Source organism: Heloderma suspectum, chromosome 12 (genome assembly GCF_057233095.1).
Source record: "Heloderma suspectum isolate Gila_16-S chromosome 12, 16-S_ref, whole genome shotgun sequence".
NCBI classification, from domain to species: Eukaryota; Metazoa; Chordata; class Lepidosauria; order Squamata; family Helodermatidae; genus Heloderma; species Heloderma suspectum.
In genome coordinates, this window is record NC_139469.1 from 7,796,639 (window position 1) to 7,822,211 (window position 25,573).

Sequence of the window (25,573 nt, forward strand, 5' to 3'; positions counted from 1 at the left end):
AGAACTTGCCACAATTTGTTATGATCCACACAGTCAAAGGCTTTAGAATAGTCAATAAAACAGAAATAGATGTTTTTCTGAAACTCCCTGGCTTTCTCCATTATCCAGCGGATATTGGCAATTTGGTCTCTAGTTCCTCTGCCTTTTCTAAACCTAGCTTGTACATCTGGCAATTCTCGTTCCATGAATTGCTGGAGTCTACCTTGCAAGATCTTGAGCATTACCTTACTGGCATGTGAAATAAGTGCCACTGTTCGATAGCACATAGACGCTGCATAATAAAGGTGGAATTTCCTAACAACACATTCCAGATGTTTTGAATGGCAATTCCCATCATCCCCAATCATTGGCTATTTGGGTTGGGGCTAATGGGAGCTGGGAGCCCCAAACATCTGGAGGGCAGCAGGTTGGAGAAGGCTGCCTAATAAGGGAACCAAAGACAGAGAGTGCAGTTGCTTGATGGTATGAGGCCATTGTTGGAAGGGAGATGGGGAGGATGTGGAGGAATGGAAGATCCCCTTAAGCAAAGTTTTGGGAGTGAGGTGGAGCAGTAGCTTAGTGGTAGATCATGTGCTTTGCAGGCAGAAAGTCCCAAGTTCAAGCCCTGACATGTGCAATTAAGGCTGCAATCCTATGCATGTTTAGACAACGCTGGATTCTCTGCACCCTTTGGCAGCTATGCTAGCTGGGGAATGCTGGGTGTTGTAGGACTTTTTTTGTCTAAACATGCATAGGATTGTGCCCTAAAAAGATGTAGTAGCAGGTGACTGAGTCCCTGGAGAGCAGCTGCTAGTCAGAGAACACAATCCTGGGCGAAATAGACCAAGGGTCTCACTCCGTGTAAGGCGGCAAATGGCCCAGTCGTCCTTTGCTTTCCCAGATGCACAAAATAGTGATAAAGTGCAACTGGAGTGGGCAAACTTCAGGCTTGCGGGATCTGATTTGTTTTTTACTCGAACCCAGAGATCTGCTAGCTGGAGCCCAGGTGCAAAATTGTGGCTCTGGTGTACGGACATACGCCAAGAATGCAGGAGACGGTGCCTCTGAGCACATGCTTAGCCCAGGAATTTGTAATCCATACCAGAACCAAGCTCATGAGTTCTTTCACACAAAAAGCCACTCCTGGTTTCACCACCACCCCGCCCGTGTTCTTTCCCCCCTACTTAATTTAGGAGAACAAAAAGCTTTCCAGTTGTTGCTATTATTAGACAATTGGGAGCCATAAACCGTTGCTGATCGGCTGTAAATCACACAGGGGCCTACCACCAGACTCCAATCTATTGTCTGCCTCTGAAATGCAACATGAACAGAATCTCACTGCTTCTGTCTGTTGCAAGTGAAACGTTGAGTAAAACCTTTCTCCCACCCCCTCGCCCCCTCGGCGAGGGGGTGGGAGAAAGGTTTTACTCAACGTTTCACTTGCAACAGACAGAAGCAGTGAGATTCTGTTCATGTTGCATTTCAGAGGCAGACAATAGATTGGAGTCTGGTGGTAGGCCCCTGTGTGATTTACAGCCGATCAGCAACGGTTTACTAACATTTGCTAGGGCCACAAGGAGGACCGGACACAGTTGCCTGTCAGATGCAAAGTGCTAGTGCGCCTTCCTGGCAGTAGAACAGGGTTGTTGAACCTCTTTCAGCCCAAGGGCTGAATGCCATTTCAGAGAAGCTTTTGAGGGCTGCATTCCAGTGGTGGATGAGGCCAGAGGCAAAAGGGGAGGGGCCAAAAACGCCAGCAAAGTTTAGCTTAAAACCCTTACTGACACTAACAGCTTAAAGACATTTTTTTTAATATGATTATTTTATTTTATTTATGTATTAAAAAAATTCTTGGCCACCTTTCAGGACAGAAGCCTTCCCAAGGCAGCTCACAGCAATAAAATACATAAAAACAGTTAAAATTTTAAAAGTGCTAAAAACATAAACATAATAAAATAGTGATAAAAGCAACAATAAAAGCCAACAATAACAACAGCAAAAACAGCAATCATATCAAGAGAAGGCCATGGTAAAATAATACCTTTTCAAGGCCTTCTTAAAAGCCTGCAGTGACGGAGCATGGCAGACCTCCGATGGCAACTTGTTCCAGAGGTGTGGGGCCACTGCAGAGAAGGTCCTCTCCTGTGTGGTCACCCACATGGCTGCTCTCATGGGTGGGCAGATGAGAAGGGCCTCTCTTTCTGATCTTAAAGTGCAGGCAGGCTGATATGGGTGAAGTCAGTCCTTCAAGTAATTTGGTCCCAAACCGTTTAAGGCTTTAAAGGTAAAAAAAAACCCAGCACTTTAAATTGGGCTTGGAAACACACTGGTAACCAGTGCAGCTGGTGCAGTATAGGCATTATGTGATCAAATCGCCTCGCCCCCACCAATACTCGGGGGTTGCATTCTGCAGCAGGTGAAGTTTCTGAACCAACTTCAAAGGCAGCCCCATGTACAGCACATTACAGGAGTCCAGCCTGGATGTGACTAGTGCATGGATAACTGAGGCAAAGTCCGCGGTATATAAGTGGTATATACATTTATTAAATAACAACAACAGGAACAAGAATGCCTCAGGAATGGCATTTCAAACGTTTAGAATGGGAAAACACATAAAAGCTGGAAAGCCACCAAACAGTCAGTGGTTGCAGGGAAGGGGCATAGCCATCTGGGGAACCTCTGAGGGCCAGACAGGGACTGATATTTGGCCCGCTTGTCTGACGTTTTGCATCCATGCCGTAGAAGAGTAGCAAATAATGCTGTGTCTCCAGAAACGTGTCTAAATAAATCCCTCCAGCTTTCTTAACAGTGACTTTCTTCTCGGGAACAGGCTGACAAATAAAACCCCGACGTCCTATGGGGAAAAAGATTTAGCAATTGGAACGTTCTCTCCTGCTGCCGCATTGGGAGGGCACGTCGGCACTGCAGAGCGGTGTTTTGAACAAATGCATGCTTGGGACCTTCTTGATGGGATCTGAACTGTGCTGGAATTCCCTCTTTGCATGTAAATCCTGTCAATTCCCAGGCGTTTGCAGCCAGTTTCCTGGGTTACCGTTTAATCCGCATCAGTGTGGGGGCCCAAGGAGTCTGTCACGGAGAGATGTCATGTCTCATCCAGCTGTGGTTGCCCGTGTATGGTTTGTACATTCCTCTCTGGGGACTTGGCATGGGCGTTTCAGGCAGCTAACAAGGCATGAACGTCTTTAAGTCAAACGTGATGGGGAAGAATCCTGACATGCAATGAGCCATGACATAGTGCAAGGTGGCTGCATAAGGTTAACAGAGACCAGCATGGTGGTGGTGGCAGCGAGAAACTAACAATCCAGGGTTAATCTTTTCCCCATTCTTTAAAAAGGACTCATTTCAGATCTACAAACAATTTTGAAGCTGGGATAGTCACCACGTGTTTTCTGAATATTTATATATTTAAAATATTTATATACCACCCTTAGTGATCAAATCACAAGGCGGTAGACAAAATATGTTAAAACAACAATTGCAATAAAAGACAAAGATAAAAACAACAACAAAGAAAAGCTATCAAGCTAGGTATTAGAGTCGACCAGTGCTTGAGTAAATATATGAGTTTGGAACAGCTGCACTGCGGGGCGGGGGGGGGAGAATTCCAAAGGTGGGGTGCCACAACAGAAAAGGCCCTCCGCCTAGTTGCCATCAGATGTTACATGTACAGGAGATGGAACAACCAAGAGGCCCTCATCTGTAGATCTCAGTCATTGTAGCAGGCAATGCTCACCAAATTGTTGCAGTCATGGCCAGGCCCACTTCCCCATCCTCACCCCCTTTTCCCCAAGCACCAATCGTTTGGTCGTTTCCCAGCTTTTGTGCATTCTTTCTCTGCTCTAAAAGGTTGAAGTGCCTCTCCTAAGGCTTAGTTACTGGCAGTAAGGACTTCAAGCTCAAATAGCCACTGGAGAGCCAGTGTGGTGTAGCAGCTAGAGTGTTGGACTGGAAGTCAGGAGATCCGGGTTCTAGTCCCCACTCGGCCATGGAAGCTCATGGGGTGACTTTGGGCCAGTCACAGACTCTCAGCCCAGCCTACCTCACAGGGTTGTTGTTGTGAGGATAAAATGGAGAGGAGGAGGAGGATTATGTACACCGCCTTGGGTTCCTTAAGAGGAATTTGGCCTTCAGGCTGAAAGAGGTTCAACACCCCTGATGTAAACTTAAAGCTCATCATGGTATTTCCCCGCCTTACACAACACGGCAGGGGTCCATAGTTGACCATACCTATCTGCTTTCACCACTAATTTATCCACAGCAGACATCCACAGATGCATGAAGAGCAGCGTGGACTCTTAGGAAGGTAATGAGCTTTTCAGATGCCAGGAGCTGGTCTCAGGTTCCACGCCAGTGTCTGTGTTGGAGGGCGGGTTTATAAACAGAGGCAGGGTGATTAAGATAAGAAAAGGAATGGGTAATTAAATTAACGACAAGGAAGTCATTAGCGATGGGCTTAAATGCTTTCCCAGATACTCCAGACTTTCAAGCCATCAAACAGGAGAATTCCAGCATCGCTACTGAGTGCGTAAGAGAGGTACAGCGAGGTTTGAATTTCATGGCCATTGTTTAATTTGCTCTTCTAGATTCATCTGGATAGAGAACAAATAAAAATGAGTTATGTGAGAAAAGGAACGGGAGCCCAGAGCCTCTAGTGGAGCATGTTCCCTCCAAAAATCACTTACCCTGAGAGCGTGACTTAGGGATGTGCGGACTAGCAAAATTCAAGTTCGCAGAACTTCTCCAAATTTCCTCTTGAAGCTTGTTCTGACTCGAGTCCATATCGGATTGCGAGCTTTGTTTTTTTTTCTTTTCGCATGAAAATCCAACCGTATTTTCCCAAATGTACACATCAGTTGTGCACATCTTTGAAACACACTCACTCTTCTCCCATTGATTAAACTCTGTCTGTGCACATTTTTCAAAAGTATGCATTTTTTCATGCATGTTTTTCAAATGTACACATGCCGTCGGACACATTCGGGGGGTCCGCAAATCACATTGCAAGCTCGGAAATCTGCAGGCTTCACCTGCAGATTGCATCCGAGTCTGTGTTCGGTCCAAAAGGTGCAAACTGGGTAAATCCTGATCAAAATCCTGATAACAAATGAACTGAAATGAATTTCTCATACAATCCTAGCGTGACTCTCCCTATCAAACTGGCCAATGAGATCACATTACACAAGTACTTTTCCAGCTGCACTGGCTGCCAGTCCATTTCTGGGCCCAATTCAAAGTGCTGGTTAACGGCCTGAGGCCAGGTTATCTGAAGGATCGCCTCCTCCCATATGTGACTGCCCTAAGATCATCCTCAGCAGTCCTTCTTTGTGAGCCCCTGCCAAAGGAAGTGAGGTGGGGTGTCTACCATGAAGAGGGCCTTTTCTGCTGTGGCACCCCAGCTGTGGAATGAGCTCCCTAGAGAGATTCTCCTGGCACCTACATTGTACTCCTTCTGGCGCCAAGTGAAGACCTTTTTATTCTCCCTGTATTTTAGCATTTTCACTTCCTAGTCTTTTAGTGTTGGTGTTTTAAATCTGTATTTTAAATCTTTGCATTGCTGCTAGGTTTTAATCTGGTTGTACTATAATATTGCGGTTTTAAGCTTTCATATTTTATATTGTTTTATGCTGAGCTTTGTGGTTTTAATTTTTTGTTAAAATTAACAAAAATTAACAGAGAGCTTTTGCTACTGGGCGGTATAGAAATGAATGAATGAATGAATGAATGAATGAATATAAATAAACTTGTGGTCTGGCCTGTATGACTGGACTTCCATAGCAATAGAGAAAGCTGCCTTATACAGAGTCAGTTCATTGGTCCATCTAGCCCAGGGGTGTAGAACTTGGAGGGCAAACCTGACCTCTGGGGTTTTGCGGATGGCCATAACCCCTTCCCATGGCTACGTCCGTTGCCTCTGACCACCAATCATTTGGTGGTGTTTCCTGCTTTTGTGCAGTTTTTTCAAATCCCCACTTAGCCATGAATCTCACTGGGTGACCCGGGGCTAGTCACTGTCTCTCAGCCTAACCTGCCTCACAGGGTTGTTGTGAGGATAAAATGAAGAGGAGTAGGACCATGTAAGCCACCTTGAGTTCCTTGCAAGAGGAAAAAAGGGTGGATATAAATGTAATAACAAAATTAATAACATTTCTATACCACCCCATAGCCGAAGCTCTCTGAGCGGTTGACAACAATTTATAAAAATACACCAGCATTACAAAAACACATAATAAAAACAGTCTAAAATTTTTGACACAGAAAAATTAAAACAATGTGAACAGCTAAAAGCGATGTAAGTAAACTATATTTTCATAATAGACCTGTTCAAAAACAGCAGACACAGCTGCCCCATCATAAACCATGAAATGCCTGGGAGTAGAGGGCGGTCTTTACCTGGTGCTGAAAAGATGACATTGTTTGCGCCATACAGGTCTCATTGGGGAGCTCATTCCACAGTCAGAGGGCCACCACTGAGAAGGCCCTCTCCCTTGTTGCCACCTTCTGAGCCTCTCTTGGAGGTGGCTAGCAGTAAATGCTTTAAGCTAAAATTGTTGGTATTTTTGCCCTGTGCCCTTTTGCCTTCAGCCCTGCCCACTACTGGAACACAGCCCCTGAGAGCTTCTCCGAAATGGAATCCGGCCCCTGAGGTGAAAGGCATTGAGCACCCCTGATCTAGCCCAATATTCTTGACACTGACTGGCAGCAGCTCTCCAGAGTTTCAGGCAGAAATGTTCCCTGCCTTTCAAAGAGGGAACCGAACCTGGGCCTTTCTGCATGCAAAGCAGGTGCTCAGCCACTGCGCTACAGCCCGCGGGAGCAGCAAATAGTTAGTCGAGAGAGAAGGACATGTCTGCAAACCGTCTGCATGTTGGGCAGCCTGGAAGGACATGGCTTTTCTGAGTGAGCAGTCATTGATTCAGCCCATCCAGATGTTCCAGGTCCCAGGCTAGACACAGGTCAAGGTGAACTGGAGGACCTCGCTCAAGTGACTGAAGGCAGAAGCTTATATTTCCCGGCTGAAGGGGTGGGAAGGAGTATATGCACTCTGCCCCACTGCCCTTCATGCATAACTCTCCAATTACTTCCCCCATCTCCCTTTTCTGTTCTTCAAAGCCTGGGGAGCTATTAATCTGCTTTGGAGCATTAGTGCTGGACTGAGCATCATCAGATCGTTTCTCCTCTGACCTTCCAGCAGGGTCCCCCTGCACTCCTAATAGTTTTTCACTCTCCCGTCATGCCTGTTAAGTGTTCAAAAGGCCTCTGGGTAACCTGATCAACCTGGGCTCCCGTCTGCCACGGTTCTCGCTGTACCTATCGTGAAGGCAAAGTTCAACGCTGGGCAAAATGGTGCTGTCTTTCGATCCATCTCCCTGTGGCTCATCTTTGTACAGTTGGACCTGCCTTGTCTGGTTCTTGAGTCTTAATTGTGAACAAATTCTCCAGAACAGCCCAACCCATGCCAGGGGCATTGCTAGGCATTTATCTAGATCCATTTCAATCGGGCTTCAGGCCTGGTTTTGGAATGGAAACTGCCTTGGTCGCCCTGTGGTATGACCTCTGCCGGGAAAGAGACAGGGGGAGTGCGACCCTGTTGATTCTCCTGGACCTCTCAGCGGCTTTCGATACCATCGACCATGGTATCCTTCTGGATAGGTTGTCTGGGTTAGGAGTTGGAGGCACTGCACTACAGTGGTTCCGCTCCTACTTGGATGGCCGATTCCAGAAGGTGGTGCTGGGGGATTATTGCTCTGTGCCATGGCAATTGTGCCATGGGGTTCCACAGGGCTCTATTTTATCCCCCATGCTGTTTAACATCTACATGAAACCGCTGGGGAAGGTTATCCAGAGGTGTGGGCTGAGGTGCCATCAATATGCAGATGACACCCAGCTCTACCTCTCTTTCTCATCAAAACCAGGTGAGGCAGTGGCTGTTCTGAATCAGTGCCTGGGCACGGTAATGGACTGGATGAGGGCTAATAAACTGAAACTCAATCCAGACAAGACAGAGGTACTGTTAGTGGGTGGTTCGTCTGCCCGGCTAGGTGATATTCAACCTGTTCTGGAGGGGGTTGCACTCCCCCTAAAGGATCAGGTTCGTAGTTTGGGGGTGCTCTTGGATCCAGAACTGTCACTTGAGGCACAGGTGAACTCAGTGGCACGGAGCACTTTTTATCAGCTTAGGCTGGTATACCAACTACACCCTTATCTGGACAGAGATAGCCTTGCTACAGTTATCCATGCTCTGATAACTTCTCGTCTGGATTACTGCAATGCGTTATACGTGGGGCTGCCTTTGAAAACGGTCCGGAAACTTCAGCTGGTCCAAAATAGGGCAGCAACATTGTTAACAGGGACTGGCCTGCAAGCTCATATTATGCCAGTACTTTTCCAGCTGCACTGGCTGCCAGTCCATTTCCGGGCCCGATTCAAAGTGCTGGTGTTAACATTCAAAGCCCTTAACGGCTTGGGGCCAGGTTACCTGAAGGATCGCCTCCTCCCATATGTGCCTGCCCGGACCTTAAGATCATCATCAGCGGCCCTTCTCCGTGAGCCTCTGCCAAAGGAAGTGAGGCGGGTGGCTACTAGGAGGAGGGCTTTTTCTGCTGTGGCACCCCGGCTCTGGAATGAGCTCACTAGTGAGGTTCGCCTGGCGTCTACATTGTATTCCTTTCGGCGCCAGGTGAAGACCTTTTTATTTTCCCAGGCATTTTAGCATTTTAGCTTTCTAAATTTTTATCTTTGCTGTTTTAAATCTGTATTTTAAACTCCTGCACTGCTGCTAGGTTTTATTGTGGTTGTATTGTTATATTGTGGTTTTAATGTTCTATATATTTTAAATTGTTTTATTGTGTGTTGTTTGGTTTTAATTTTGTGAACCGCCCAGAGAGCTTTGGCTATTGGGCGGTATAGAAATAAATAAATAAATAAATAAAATAAAATAAATGATCTGGACCCCAGACCCATGGGACACAAATCTATGTAAAATCTGCATGTGCTAATTGATATTGCTATATGCACATTTAGAAATTATTACTAAGATTTATTTAAATTTCCAACCAATTCATTTCTCATCCAAATCATCCCAGATCAGTAGAGGTGGATGGCTCTGATTTCAGTGGGGCTGTAAAACCATTCTGGGTTTCAGGCAGAAGCAGCCAGAACTCTAAAGGAGCTATCTAAGATGCTGAACCCTTTCCCCAAAATAGGTGCAACACCTTGGATAGGTCCTCTAGAGTTCTGGCTGCTTCTGACTGAAACCCAGAATGGATTCATAACCCCACCGAAATCAGAGCCACCAGCCTCCACTGCCCCAAATAAAAGAAATTCTTCAATTAATTTGCACCCTGACCCAGAGAATCCCAAACCAATGGGAAAATGGCTTTTTCCTAAGCTTAATTGCCTTGCAGGGGAAGATTTATGGGGGGAGGTGTTGCTGCATGTGGGAAATGGAGAGTTAACCTTTCCCTTCCCAGCCGCAATGCCCCTTGAAAATTGCCCCCTGCATGGCAGTTGAGAAAAAAAACCCTTCAATTGTCACTAGCAGACACTCAGGACACTGTGGAATAGTTCCAGGGCCCTGAGAAATAGGTTCTGGCCTGGGCCTAGCCACACCCCTGACCCATGCACAAGAGGGAGGTATCTGTAGGCTTCGGGGCAGTGGAGGCTGGTGTTCGTTGGGGCTGATGGGGCAGAGGGCAGGGCAGATGCTAAGTATTGTACAGAGATTGTCGGAGGTGGGCCGGAGAAGATCATGCATGACAATTGGCAGCTGCATGCCTTGCACTGGAGCAAATGTACCTGTTTGTGGGGGGATTTCTCTGCCACATGTGGGTGTGGGAGAGGCAGAGATTCACTGCTCCCAAATAGAGAGCCGCCTCTGCTTGGGGGAATCCCAAGGTTTTACAGAAGACGAAAAAGTCTTTAGGAAAAAAACCCAAGTGGAGAGGGGGTGGGGACACTCATAAACAGCCTGTTGAGCACTGGGCGTGTTCAGTGGGCACAGAATGCTGACTGGCTGCTAAAGAAAAACCAGAAAACTAGGAGGAGGAAATGGAATGGACTATCCTGAAAAGGGGCATGTCTGGCTAGCACACTGAACAGGTGCACACCACCCGGCAATATTTTCTTGCAGGTCCCGCTTCTACTTAATATCGATTCGTTTCCCTTAACATCCATTATCCATCACTTTGCATGCACAGTCAGCGTAGTTAAAATGGAGTGAAAGGCGTAGCGAACAGGAGAAGGAAAAGTTGAACTGGGGAGGGGTTCTAGAGTGATGCCCAGGAGATGAGGAAAGCCGCACCCAGAATAAAGGCTTGGGTCATACAAACATGCAGGGAACCCCCCGCACACATGCACACACACATTTAGACCTACCTTCCACGTGGTTACACAGCCTTCCCCTCCATCAATGACCTCAAATCATCACAGCCCATGTACTCTATATCTGTGAGGCCCTCACCGCTAGGTGACATTGCCAATTATATCATAGAACAGGGGTGGGCAACATGCGGCCCCCCATGGCCTTGAGTGCAGCCCGCCAATGGCCCTGCTGATGCCCCAACCCTGCTGAAAATTGGTGGTGTCACAACAACAACAAAATGGCAATTTGCCACTGAAATTCGGCAGTAAAGCACTACGGAGTCCCCGAAGTCCCAAACTTAGCTTGTTTTCAATCTAAATGTGGCCCCGTAGAGGTTTGTCATCAGATTTCAATGGCAAACCGCAGGGGTTTTTGCCACTGTGGGTGGTGCAGTCCTGGGGGGGGCATCCGGGGGGCTGAAAATTGGCTCTGGACCACCCAGAGTTGCCCACCACTATCATGCAGCCTGTCCCTCTGTCAGGATGTTGGACAGTTCCATCCGCCTGTCCACAGAATTGAGATTTCCCAAGAATACAACCATCAACCATCCCTTGCTCTGAATGAAAGCTTGTGAATGCCGAGTTAATACTCAGAACCCAGTGGGGATGCCAGACAATTAATTCCATGAATAAGCATGAACTCCTTACAGCCAGGCTGCAAAAATCTCAATTCCACCCCCCGCCCCCAGTTTCCCCAGAAACTGGAGAGAAATAGATGGAGTTTTCTTTGCTCAGCTTTGGCCTTGTCAGTGGACACTTTTGCCTGCTGGGAAAGAGTCCAGCTGTTCTTTCTTTTTTCTTTTTTCAAAAAAGCGCTTCCTGGAAAGATTTCTAGATTTCAAAGCTGCCTGGCACGCCGACTTTGGATCGGAGGTGGCTCCGTGGGACTCTGGCAGCTTTGTAATTTGAAACAGTGGGATTAGCATGTGCAGCCAGCAGCACCCGTGATTCGAAAAACGACAGTCCGGGATGCCAAAATAAGCTTGCATTCCAAGAACCTCCTCCATCCAGATTGGAAGGGGGAAGTCGCCGCAAAAGGCTGAGACAACTAGCGAAGACTCAACTAGCAACTCCAAACATGGAGATTAGGGAGTAGGCTCCGTTGAACAGAGTGGTTCTGATTTCCGATTCAACCAGCGTAGGATTGCACTGCTAGGAAGCAAAAGGCCTGTCAGTCATGGGCAACAGTGAGCCAGGAAGCAGGAGCCAGGAAGCAGGAGCCAGGAAGCGTGGGACAAGTCAATAGTCAGGGGCCAAGAGCAACCAGGATCAAAGAGAGCAGGACTGGAGACCAAGCCAGACCAATCAGGATCTGAGGACAAACCAGGAGGCAGGACAGGAACATGAGCCAGGAGGTGAAGGAGTGGTAGAGCGCATGCTTTACATGTAGAAGGTCCTCAGTTCAGTCCACAGCATCACCAGGTAGGGCTGGGAAATACCCATGTCTGAAACCCTGAGGAGCCGCCACCTGGTAGACCAGGGGCGTTGAACCTCTCTCAGCCCAAGAGGTGAATTTCATTTCAGAGAAGCTCTTGGGGCCGCATTCCAGTGGTGGGTGTGGCCACAGGCAAGAGGAGCGGGGACAAAAATGCGAACATATATTAGCTTACAGTTCTGACTGCAAGTAACTAAGCGACAGGAGAGGCATTTCCACCTTTTGGAAATGGGAAAAACTGCAGAAAAGCTGGGTGGCGGCTGGGGAAAAGGGGGCAGAGCCAGCAGAAGGGGGCAGGACTTTCTGGAGAAAACCATTAGGCTTGACTGGGACTACAGACAAGCTGGATTTGGCCCCTGGGGCTGAGGTTCTGCACCCCTGAGCAAAAGTTATACCAAGCAGCGCTCTGGAAACATCAAGAGGAATCTTGCATCCCATAACTGATTTTGATATAAACTGAACTACGCACGCTCTGTACCTTCTTATTTTAGACATGAGCAAGGCGATAGGATGACACAGTCTCTTGTGACCTCCTAGCCCACAGGGCAAATGAGTGCAGATTTCGGCCCAGCTTAGTGCAGGCTTTTGAATGTACAGTGCAAAGCTAAGCCTGGTCCTGTGTTTGCCCCCCTCCCACACACATGTCTCTCCTCTATCCATTGGTGCAGTTAGGTAATTTTAGACTCTGGACTTAATGTTCTTATGGGGCTGGGGGCCCTCTTTAGATGGTAATATTTTTACCTCACTTTCTTCAAAAGGTGGTAAGCCAACCCTGCTGCATTTGGGGCCTCCTCCCCCCTTGTGCACACATACACTGCAGGCCCTGAGGAAACCTTTTACAATGGGGAAAAAACACGCAGAAGCCAGGAAGCCACCAAATGGGCAGTGGCTGGAGGGAAGGGGGAGTGGCCAGACAAAGGGGGTGTGGCCAGATTAGACCCACCCCTAGTTTAGGCAATACTGAACAAGATGGACCAGTTTGATTCCGTATAAGGCAACTTCCTAGGAGTCAGAACCAAAGAGCAATCCGGACCAGAGGGCAAAGAAGGGCAGGGGAAGAAGTAAAGAAGGAGCCTGGATCACAGAGGAAGACCAAAATCACAAACGACACCAGTACTCAGGTAGACCTTGTTGCTCAAGCAAGGCTCAGCTGGAACTGGAAGCACTTTACACTCCTTCCTGCCCAGAAATAGCCAATGGCCAGCCTTGGTGGGCGGGGTCATTCCGGAAGGTTCTTCACTGAGAAGCTGCTGAGCAGCAGTTCAGTGGTTCATCACGTGGGAGAGCTGCACACAAGCCCAGAAGCTCCTGTTCAGGCCCCATACAGAGGCAAACACCTGGGATAGCCCACACTTCTATGGTTCTGGGAGGCTAGATTGGATAGAAATGAAGAACATAAGAAGATCCCTGCTGGATTAGATGAAAGGTCCGTCTTGACTTGTCCAGCATCCTTTCCCCCTCAGTGGCCCAACCAAATGCTTCTGGGAAGCCCACAAGCGAAGGATGAGGTCAACCTCTGGTATTCAGATGCATCTGAATAAGTAGCAACTGGTGTCCAGAAGTATTCTGTCTCTGAACATGGAGGTTCCAGTTAGCTATCCCAGCCTTTGATAGACTGATATGCATGGTCTGGGGAAAGTGGACAGGGAGACATTTTTCTCCCTCTCCCATAATACTAGAACCCAGTGGGGTCCTCCCATGAAGCTGATTAGTGGGAGATTCAGGACAGAGAAAAGGAAGGGCTTCTTCACACAGCACGTAGTTCAACTATGGAATTCACTATCACAAGACGTAGTGATGGCCACCCATTTGGATGGCTTTAAAAGGGGGTTCAACAAATTCCTGGAGGAGAAGTCTATCAAAGACTACTAGTCCTGATGACTATATGCTACCTCCAGGATCAGCGGCAATGTGCCTATGCACACCAGTTGCTGGGGAACATGGGCGGGAGGGTGCTGTTGCACTCATGTCCTGCTGGTGGGTTTCCTGTGGGCAGCTGGTTGGCCACTGTGTGAACAGAATGCTGGACTAGACAGACACTTGGTCTGATCCAGCAGTGCTCTTCTTATCTTATGATACGCCCCGCTTGCATGTATTTATCTAACCATTTTTGTTTTATTTTTTAAAGTCATTGCTGCTTCCTGTGGCAGTGAATTTGAATTATGTGTTGTGTAAAGAAATACTTCCTTTGGTCTTTTTTCGATCCAGTGGCAGTCGATTTCATGGGCTGACCCCAGCTTCTGGCAGTATGTATCTCCTCTCTCCACGTTGTTCAGACATTTATAAAAGCCTTATCATGCCTCTTCACGCTTGTCTTTCCCCCCAGACTTAAAACAAAGCCCCTTAGACTAGCCTTCCCCAACCCGGTCCCCTGCAGATGTGTTGGCTGGGGATGATGGAAGGGGTAGTCCAACACATCTGCCAGGTTGGGGAAAGGCTGCTTTAGACTTGCCCCATAGGAAAAGTTCTCCAAACTCCTTCATTATTCCAGTTCTCTAATATCCCTTTCAGAACAAAGTGGACCATGTTGAATGCCTCTCATCTCTTTCTAGCGAGATGTGAGTAGCCCATATGCTAACCATCTCCTGAATGCTCCGTGACACACACACATTGTCCTGGATAGACGTGCCTCTAGGCAGCCTGGGTTTCTTTGCCATGCCTTCTGCTACAATGGCTTGAAACTCTATTCCTGGGGGGCAGGGAAGGCTGGATGGGAATTTGCAATGGCAGAGAGGAGGACAAACTGCCTGGGGTCTTCTTGGAACACAAGATACTCTGCGAGTGAAGAGAAAGCAAAGGGTCATAGGATATCCAGTTGCAAGACTTCTTAAAAAGTGCCCCATAACTGCAGACGGACTTTCCCTGAGAGCCACAGATTCCCATCCCACACACCAATTCTAGCTTTTGTTCCTTCCGTTTCCTCGCTCACTCTGGCAATGGCAGCTCTTCCTGCCGCTCCAGCCCAAAGTCTTCTGTGGACAGAAACGAAAGCTGGTTGAGCAGCACCTTCAGCAAAACCCTGTGGCCGGGCCCAATTCAGATCACATGATGGGGAATAGCATTCGGGCAGTGAGGCAGTGGTTAATCGAGGTGCAGGGGCTCATCACGACAGTCCCCACAATCCCCCTGGCATGCAACAGGAGATGGGGACATAAGTCACCGTGGCTTATCTCCCCCTCCACGACGATGCAAGCTGACCCACTGAGTAAAGCCTTCTCACTGCCATTGTCACCAGCTGCTATTGCTCCTCTTCCACTTTGCCATCATTGCTCCCGCTTGCTTGGCTGCAGGCAGAGAGCCAGGGAGCAAGTCAGCAGTGGCATCTCCTCCTCCTCTTCCTCACCACTACCATGGCTGTCTGGGCCACAGAGAATTGCAGGGGAACACGCAGATGTCAGGGTGGAAACTGAGCCCATAGGCCCCAGAGCAGTTCTGATTCTGAGGAGGAACAGCAATCCGTGGGAGAGGAGCTCGCTCATCTCTCACAAGCACAGCAGCTGGCAGAGATCCCTCCTGCCAGCATTCCTGGGATAGATAGTGACCCTGGCAGTGAGAGAGCGCTGGAGGGGGGCTTGCTGGATGCTCGGCGCAGACTCAGGGAGCGAGGACAGATGGAGGGTGCCGAAAGGAGGCACTCCGCTCGTTTGGTGCTCAAACAACGGTTGCGTCCCGAGGCCCCAAGAGAAAGAGGGAGGATCTCTCCCTAGCCCATAAGTTCAGGGTCTTCCTGTGATTCTCCTTCAAATGGGGACCAACTGCCTTACCTGGGGCTTAGGCTACTCTGCTATCTTTCCCCAGTGCTGTTCCTTGCTTTGGCGCTAGCGACTAATATTCTGAAAGAGTCATAAAGTAATAAAGGAATAAAGTCTTGGAAAGAATTCCTCATCGTCTGTGTCCTGAGTTGGCTATTGGTAGGGACTGCAAGAAGCAGCTAGGGTGCTCCTGACAGCAGGTTGCAATGGTGAAGGGGAGCAGCAACTCCCGGAGGCTCATGTCAGTGGCCCCCGAGCCCTTGGCAAGTGCCTACCCTTGATGCTGACCCTGCCTGATATGTTTATATTTACAGGGAGCTCTATAAATCAGTGCTCTATACATTAGGGCTGCAAAATTTAGTGCACAATCCTATGGAGGTTTAGACAAAGAAAAGTCCTACAACTCCCAGCATCCCTCCAACCAGCCATACTGGCTGGGGCATGCTGGGAATTGTAGGACTTTTTTCTGTCTAAACATGCATAGGATTGTGGTTTTAGTTGGTTAAACCAGCCTTTCCCAACCTGGTGCCTTCCAAATGCATTACACTACAAGTCCCATCATCTCCAGCCAGCTGGGGATACTGGGCATTGCAGTTCAACATATCTGGAAGGTGCAAGGTTGGTGAAAGTTGGGTTAGACTAATCAAATCGACAAAATACTGTCCCCAATTAATTGGACAGCAGACATTAACAATATTTGTAATGCAATATTAATACTAATACAAACTCCAGGTGGGAAGCACTATGTCAAAAGAGGTACTTCTCTTTTGCTGACAGCGTGTGAGGGAACGCCTTTTCCAAGGTAACACTGGCTAGGACAAATGCATGCCTCATCTAAAGAACAAAGAGAATCTGCTCCTCAAGTCAGAGCATTTTGCTTTTACCCATTTGCAGATTGAATCGAACAATTAATTGATCAACTGAAGGTGAATTTCTGTAATCAGGCAGCAGCCCTAATATAGATGTACAGAGTCATTCCCTCTATTTCGATGTTCACGCTGTCAGTGTCGCAGTTTATGTAGCCAAAACAGCACCCACCCATGCAGAAAGGAAGGAAGGAAGGAAGGAAGGAAGGAAGAAAGAAAGAAAGAAAGAAAGAAAGAAAGAAAGAAAGAAAGAAAGTGGTGAAAAAATCCTAAGGGGCAGGGGAGAGGGCAAAGCCTCAATAACAGCCTAATGAAGACTGAGCATGCTCAATACTTAGGGAATGCTGACTGACTGTTGAGGACGGGAATATTGGGGAGGGGGATAGAATAAAGTGCCTGGAATCTTGAACAGAAAGGAGCACCCAGTGGAGGCTGGTGGCACCGATGTCAGTGGGGTGGTGAATCCACTCCAGGTTTCAGTCAGAACCAGCCAGAACTCTAATGGAGCTATCCAAGGTCCCTGCTGCTTTTCTCTCTGTTTTTTGGCTAGGAAAGCCTCACACACACACCTACACACACTAGCCCCTGCTGGCTTGTGCTAAGCTTCGGTGCCCGTGAGTGCGGCCGAGGGCTTTGGGTATCCGAGCTCGATGCACATGTCCCGAGCCCGCATTTCCTAGGTCACCGTGACTGTTTCCCCCTTTCATAGGACACAACAGAAGAGCCTTTCAAAAACACTTCCTTTGAAAAATAATCCATCCCAGCTCTGTTTTTGGAAAACTGGGCTGCACACAGAACAGGAAGAAGTTAATTACTGTCCAGGGGGGTGGGTGGGCGTGTGTTCCAAAATGTTTGAAATGTTTAATTTCCTTGAAAGAGAAAAGGGCTCTGATCTCTGTTGGATTCCCTCCCTGTTTACACAGAGGGTTTCTATTAGCAGAGTCAACAGCCAGTCTCCTGATGGCCTTCCTGGGTCTTCTTGTTCTCTCCAAACAGGAACTGTTCCTAAGAGAGCGTGTGCGATTGTGTACCTTCCTGAAGCCACCACAGCAAAGCGCTTCAATTGCTTCAACGATCTGGCCTGCCCTGCTATGCTGAGGAGGGAGGCCCTGAGAGAAGAACACCTCTTTTGCATCGTGCTGTCTTTTGGGATGTCTGTCCGCTTCTCAGAGGAGCCCCCTGAACAAAGCGGGGAAGCGAGACGTGACGTTGGTTGGCATGCTGAGCGATCACAGCTCTGACACCACAGAGAGAATGTTCATATCACGTACACTGGCCTTTCCCAGCACAAGTCCCTCCAGAAGTCGTGGACTTAACGGGGACCATTTGTGGATCAGCCAAAAAGAGGACACGCGTTACCAAAAAAAGAGGGCACACATCTGCATAAAATTTGCATATGCCAATATATCTGTAGAGATGCGAATTTAGAAGTAATTATTAGTGGTTAAGATGCTGAACTGCAGACCGGAAGGTCGGCAGGACAGCAGTTCGAGACCCGAGTGCTGCGTGACGGAGTGAGCTCCCGTCTTCAGTCCCAGCTTCTGCCAACCTAGCAGTTCGAAAGCAAGAAATTGCAAGTAGATAAATAGGTACCGCCTCGGCGGGAAAGGTAGCAGCGTTCCGTGCACCTCGGTGTTCAGTCACGCCGGCCGCATGACCACGGAAGCATCTTCGGACAGCGCTGGCTCTTCGGCTTAGAAATGGGGATGAGCACCGCACCCTAGAGTCCGACACGACTGGTTGGGGACACCTTTACCTTTACCTTATTATAATTTAAATAGAAATACAATACATTACACCGTAGTGGGGAAGACTGTGACCAGGTAACCGGTGGGCCTTGCTTGGTCTGCTGCCCAGGTGCTGCTGATGGGCAACTTCAAGGCCCTTTTGCTCTTCCTTCCGATGGTTCTTAGTCTTTAAACTGGACTTGGACTGGACAGCCCTTCAAAGAGAGGACTCCTACAAATTAGAGGATAGTCCTCTGGAGGCCCTTCAAATAGAGGACAGTCCTCTGGAGAAGAGGACATCTGGCCGCCCTAGCATGGATCACAACATCCAACAGCAGTGATGTTGGTTGGCGATCATGGTCACATCTGGAGGGATTTGGGTTAGGGAAAGCTGATGTACACTTGCCAGCATTTCTCACTCAGATAAAAATGGAGACACAGCTACGACACCTCCGTTCCCACCCTGTGGATCACTGCCCAAGCCCTCCTAGCACCATCATGACATCATGCTAAAGGGGTCTCTCCCAGCCTCCCGCAACCTGGGTCCCTCCAGATGTTGCTGCTTACAACTCCCATCATTCCCAGACAGCCTGGGCTATGATCAGGGATGGTGGGAGTTTGAAGCAGCAGCATCAGGAGGGACCCAGCTTGGAAAAGTCTACTCTCCCTATTCTGTCTGCTACACTCGTTTACTCTCTGCAACTGCTTGACCTCCACTGATAAAAGTTAAGAGGCAAGTTGGAGGTCATCCTCACCTCTGAACAGGAGTGTTCCAGGGTTTCAGCCAGCCAGTCTTCTTTCCAGGATGCTCCATTCCATCCTCCAGCCTGGTTTCTGGGGTTTTTCCCCACAACCGATGCTCAGCTTTCCATAGTTGCTGAGCATACTCAATCCTAGTTGGCCTGGTTTTTTTCTTTAGGAGGGGGCATAGGTTATTTTTTTAAATAAATTTTGTATAGTTGTCTCAGAGTTCCCTGAAGCCTGGAGATATCACCCTCTTGTTTCTCAGTGGCCCCATTTTGGCTACATAGCTGTTGGCACTCACCACTTGAGTTTGCTTTTAGAAGGAGTGATTGGCATGTGTGTCTCTGCCTGTGTATTCTATAATTGAGACATGCCATAATTGTCCTACAATATGTTATCAACAAGTTCAAAGTATACCTCAGCAATTGCTCAGCAATCTGCCACACAGATGGCACTCTGTGCTCCTCATGGTACCTTAGTGTTCATGTGCTTGTATGTATGCGCATGCGCACTAGAGATGGGATGCACTCAGAGACTGAACTTCCAGGAAAGGGAGAGGACACTGAACCCTGAAGATGGACATTTTAACAATGGATTCCCCCAAAAGCAAAAACAGGCAGAGAATCAGGACTGTGATTTACCAGGACATTGAAAAATGGGAGTGTATGATACCACCTCTCTTCACATCAGGGCTGTCTCAAGACATTTTGCTGCCAGAGGCAAAGGACAAGCTAGTGCCTACCTTCAGGGTCAGTTCCAGAAGGCAGCTTTGGGGACAAGAGCTCTGCTCAGCCCCATGACATTTGTGCTATGGGGTTCCACAGGGTCCCATCTTATCCCCCATGCTTTTTTACATTTATAGGAAGCCATTGACAGAGATCATCAAGACATCTGCAGTGAGGTGGTGCCATCAGTATGCTGACAATACTCAGCTCTGTTTCTCTTTGTCATCTGGGTCAGGTCCTGTCCTGTCCTGGTCCTGAGGAGAAACCTTCATGATGGCAATGCAAGCTCTCAATGAGCTACTTGCTCTAACAAGGCCTGGGACCACCCTTTCATGCAGGGCTGCAGAGCCTTTTTCCATTGGAGGGCCGAATTCCATTTCTGAGAAGCACTCTGGTTCTGCCTTCCAGGGGTGGGCGGGGTTGAAGGCAAAAGGGGCATGGTCAAACTGCAAAAGCAATCCCAGCATACTGTAACTTCAAGCTCTTACTGAGTAACTCAGCCTGAGGAGAGGCATGTCAGCCTTTTTAAAAAGTGCATAAAAGCTGGGAAGCCACCATACCATTGGTGGTTGGGGGAAAGGGGGTGGGGCCAGTGGAAGGGGGTATATGGCCTTCTGGGCTTCCAGGATGGCCAGTGGGGGCAGGTGTAGATCTAATGGGCTTAAGTTCCAGAAGGACAGATTCCGGATGAACATTAGGAGAAAGTTCTTTAATGGTAAGAAGGGCAGTTTGAAAATGGAATCAATTACCAGGAGAGCTGATAGGCTTTCCCTCGCTGGAGGTCTTCAAGCAGAGATTGGACAAATTCCTGTTGGAGATGCTCCAGCCCTGGATTTCCTGCACTAAACAGGTGGTTGGACTAGATGACCTTCAAGGGTACCCCTCCAACCAGTGGAGGCTGGTGGCTCTGATGTCAGTGGGGCAGCAAATCCTCTCTGGGTTTTAGTCATAGAATCATAGAATCATAAAATAGTAGGGTTGGAAGGGGCCTACAAGACCATTGAGTCCAACCCCCTGCTTAATGCAGGAATCCAAGTCAGAGCATCCCCAACAGATGGCTGTCCAGCCTCAAGTCAGAACCAGCCAGAACTCTAAAGGAGCTATCCAAGGTGCTAAACCTATATTGGGGATAGGGTTCAGCACCTTGGATAGCTCAGATCCTTTAGAGTTCTGGTTGGTTCTGATTAAAACCCAGAGTAGATTTACAGCCCCACCAAAATCAGAGCCACCAGCCTAAAGTGAGGAGGACTGCATTTGGTCCCGGGGCCTGACTTTCTGCACCCCTGCTTTAATACTTTGTCATCCAGAAAACCCTGCATAGCGGTGCCTCCCATGCAGAATAGGCCCAGACCAGATATCACGGCTGATGGTATCAAATGCCATGGAGAGATCCTCCAGAATGGACGTGGTCTCACTCCCCCTATGTGAGCAGACTGAGATGGTAGAATGGGCTTTCTTGCTTTAAACTGCAGGTTGGCGAATCCCATTTAGCAATGCACCCCTTTGGGCAAAGATCTCCCTGCAAGCAGAAAACAAGCACAAAAAAGAGGAGGCTGGAATAGGAAACGTTGTCCTTTAAGAGCTAGCCTTTTTTTGGTTTTAATTGCTTCCAGAGAGTATTTCTAGGGGACATCGTACAAAACCGGCATTCCCCACCTGTCGTCTGAAATTGTACAGTCTGCATTGCCATCTCATCCTGCTGTATGTGGGAACTAGACCTGACTGTGAGCTTACAAGGAAGCGCTAATTTAGGAATGAAGCCATGGATGTAATCTTTTACATTAAAAGATGGGGCTCCAGAACTGCTGGCGTCTCCCATGGCTGGGTGAGGTGGTGGAACACAGCGTGTTTGTCTGGGGGGGGGGGGTTGGCAACAGCTGGATGTGCGTGAGTGGTTGGTGGTGTAAATTCTAGGTTGTGTTTGGCTGGCAGGGATTGCAGGACCCTTATCTCCTTCCATGCCCTATTGTGGAGAGATTGATTTTTTTCCGCTTTGCTGCTGCTCCTGCTTTTTATCTCTCTCTCCTGCTGGAACTGCTATTAGGGGATTACAGTCTTTGTTCAATCTCCTTGATGAGACGAGGACAACAAGGATGCCCTTTATTATAAGCATATCCCCTGCGTGGTTTTTTTTTGCAAAAAATATAGTAGTAGTAGTAGTAGTAGTAGTAGTAGTAATATTAGGAAGTTGTGGTTAGCAGAGCATGCCCTGCAGTGCCGTGGCTGCCTCCCCTCCAAAGAGAAGTGACACCTTGAGTTTCCTCAGGCCCCATGTGTGTGTGTGTGCAGTGGGGAGGGACAATGGAATAAAGGGCAGTGGTGCCATAAGAGTAGGAAATTGGGGCACAGGCCCAGGGCCCCGCACACAGCTGAATGAGCAGGAGGGATGAGCCCCAAACGCAGTAGGCTTGGCTTATTACCTTTTGGTGCAAGGGAAGTAATACATATTACCATCTAAGGAGGGCCCCCCAGCCCCATACCATCGGATAGAGAAGAGATGGGGTATGGGGGAGACACTGGAGCAGGTTCATCCCCCCAAATCGGGTGTATTGGATGTGCATAGTTCAACTGTATAAACTCAGTTACAGGATCTTTCCAGCATGCTGGTTGGTATAACCTAAATCAGGGGTGCAGAACATTGGGAACAGCTGCACCAATGGAATTCCCAAGGCATTTTGACACTTGGTCTTTATCAAGGGAAAAACTCTTGGAGATTCTTTTGGAGGAGTCCCTCTCCTTGCTTCTTCCAAAGGTTCTTCAGTCTTCTTTGGAAGAGGCAAGGGAGAGGGAATCCTCCAAAAGAATCTCCAAGAGTTTCCCCTTTGATAAAGAGCAAGTGTCAAAATGCATTGGGAATTAAATTGGTGCAGCTGTTTCTTCTTTGACTTTGGTTTCCAGCCTTACAGCTGTTTTTTCTGGACCCTATTGGCGCTGTTGTGTGCAGAACTTTAGGCCCAGGGTCCCAATCCAGCCTGCCTGGGGTACGAATGTGGACCTTCTGGGTTTCTCCAGAAGGCCCTGCCCCCTTCTCCTGGCCCATCCTCCTTTCCCCCAAATACCATCCAGCTTTTGTGCAGTTTTCCCTCTTCTAAATGGCAGAAATGCCTCTCCTAGGGCTTCGTTACTGGCAGTCAGAGCTTGTAGCTAAAATATACTGGCAATTTGGGTGTGTTGGCCCTACCCCCTTTTGCCTTTGACCACGCCCCTTTTAACTTCAGCCACACCCACCAGTGGAATGCGGCCCCTGAGAACTTCTCCAGAATGGAATTTGGCCCTTGGGCTGAAACAGGTTCTGTGCGCTGACCGAGGTGCTGAAAATATATCTGAAATGAGGGAACTAGAGGCGCTCTTGGTGACTGCAAAATCACAGCCGGCATTTCAATGAAAAACAATGACACACACCCGGCTGCCCACAACTAGGGAACAGCTTGGGAAAATGTAAGAAATCTTCATTGTGGGTAAAATCTGTAGGAGGTTAAGGGGAGAAATGATAGAGGTGTACAGAATTATGCATGTGTGGAGAATGTGGATAGGGAGACTTTTTTCTTCCTCTTTCATACTATTAGAACCCCATGGGGTCACCCCATGAAGCTGATTGGTGGGAGATTCAGGACAGATAAAAGGAAAGACTTCTTCACATAGCACATAGTCAAACTATGGAATTCACTTCCAGAAGATGTAGTGATGGCCACTCAGGTGAATGGCTTTAAAAGGGGGTTAGACAAATTTGCTCTATGCTCCCTCCAGTATCAGAGGTGGTGGGCCTGTGTACACCAGTTGCTGGGGAACATGGGCAGGAGGGTGCTGTTGCACTCATGTCCTGCTTCTAGTTTCCTGGTTGAGAGCTGGTTGGCCACTGTGTGCACAGAATGCTGGACTAGATGGACCCCTGGTCTAATTCAGCAGGGCTCTTCTTATGTTCTTATCTCCACCTGGATTAAGATTACTGTTAACAGGTGATTGATTGAATGAGTCACACAGGGATACTAATGTACATTTACCTGGCACATGACTGGGTTCTGTAGACAAAAACAAGAGGTCTCCACCCCCATGGAGGTTACAACTACATTTGTGACACTGGGGAAGACAGGCAGAGGCGGGGGACAAGGTAATATGAATGACTTTATTCATGTAGTGACACATCCATAGACTTGGTTAGAGTCAGCTGAGGATGGATTGTAAAGGTTTAAGCCAATGCCTTAGTAGAAAATGTAAGCCTTGCGGAGTAATCTGGGTATGGAGCGAGGAGAGGAACCCCCTTCCTCTCCTGATGTAAGGCTGGTGCAATGCTGCTGGACTCGCCAGGGGGTGGGGTGGGCAGTGAGCAGACAGGATTATGAGAGTGAGAGAGAGATCTTAGTTTTATGGTTGTGTGGGCAGAACAGTGCTTGAAATGGGAACAGCTCACTGGAGGCAGAATTCCTGCGGGCTTCTAGCTTGTTCTCCCATCAAGCCTAAGTCAAGGCTCTATATTCAGACCCTTTTCATTCACCCAAGGAGAGTAGGAGTTTGCTTGTGGGGCCACAAACAAACACAATTTAGGCAGGTCAGGACTTCTTTCTGTTCTTATTTAGGCAGCTGGGGTGAGAGTTATTGTTTTTAATTTACTGTTTGATGGATTACATTGCTGGAGACGCTCCAGGGTGACTCTATTTTTGAAATATGTCTCCCACTTCTCATCCAGCCCCCGAGACGACTCCTGATCAACTTGGGAAGATCTAAATTTGTAACCTTTCTCTCTCGTTCTCTGTCACTCTTTATCTCTCCACAGGGAAAAGTCTTGGCTAGAACGTTAGCCAAAATATGTGTGTGTTATCTCCCTCTGCGTCCTCCTAAAAAACATGAGTCAATGTTCCCCCCCCACTCTCTCATTTTTGTTTTCTGATTGTACATGTTTGCAAGTTGTTTGCATGGTTAATGTATGACAGGGGCACAATACATCAGGTCTGGGGGCCAAATTCCAGCCCTCCGGGGCTCCTCAAATGGCCACACCCCTTTCCTTGGCCCACCCTTTCCACTCCTCACCAATCCTATGGTGGCTTCTTAGCTTGTGTGCAGTCCCTGCCCCCTCTAATAGGTTGAAAGGCCTCCCCTAAGCCTCAGTTCCAGGGAGTAAGAGCTTCAAACTAAACCATGCTGGTATTTTCGATATCTGACCCCACCCCGTTGGCCTTTAGCTCCACCCACTGCTGGGATACAGCCCACAAATGCTTCTCCAAAATTGAATTTCAGCCATCATCTGAAACGAAGGCTGATGTGAATTTTTCATCTATCTCCAATTTTGGTGTTGAAGATTGTATAGGAGAATGATTTGTTGAATGAATATGTGAATTATGGAAACAATCAAATTGGTTTTCTGTTTGTAGAACACCGTATGGTCCAACGGTCCAAATTTACCAGCAACAGTTCCATGTTTTGGTCCCTGTTTGTGGTCAATCCCTCATCCTACTTTTGTCTTGGGGGATGCTTTGTTAAGATTCTGCTTGTGTGAGTTACTAAAGTTGTCCAGAGTTCAGCTCCCTCTCTGGGTTGTGTAGAAGCTAAATCACTCAGTGAACACTGGATGCATCTTCTTGCAAATCCATACACTTATAAAAACATAGGCATGAACATTAAGGTGCCACATAGTGCATGGTCTTCCCATTTCACAGACTTGGAACGTTAAGGACTAGCAACTTGATTTTTTAAAAGTTGAGATTCTCAGAACTATGCATTCTGCTCCCATAACCACATTCTGTCCTTTGTTTGTGCTTTGGCAGAATCGCAAAATGCACATAACCTTGATTGCCTGTGATTGCCAGGCAAAGGGGGAGAGGGAGGCAAAGGAATAAGGGTGTGGCTAATCCCCTCTCAAGTCTGAGGCCTGAAGAGGAAGAGAAGCAGCAGCTGCAGCAGCCTGAGAGCCAAGATCAGCCACCAGAAGCACAAAAGAGCCTCACCTCTACAGTTATAATACAGTCCCCCT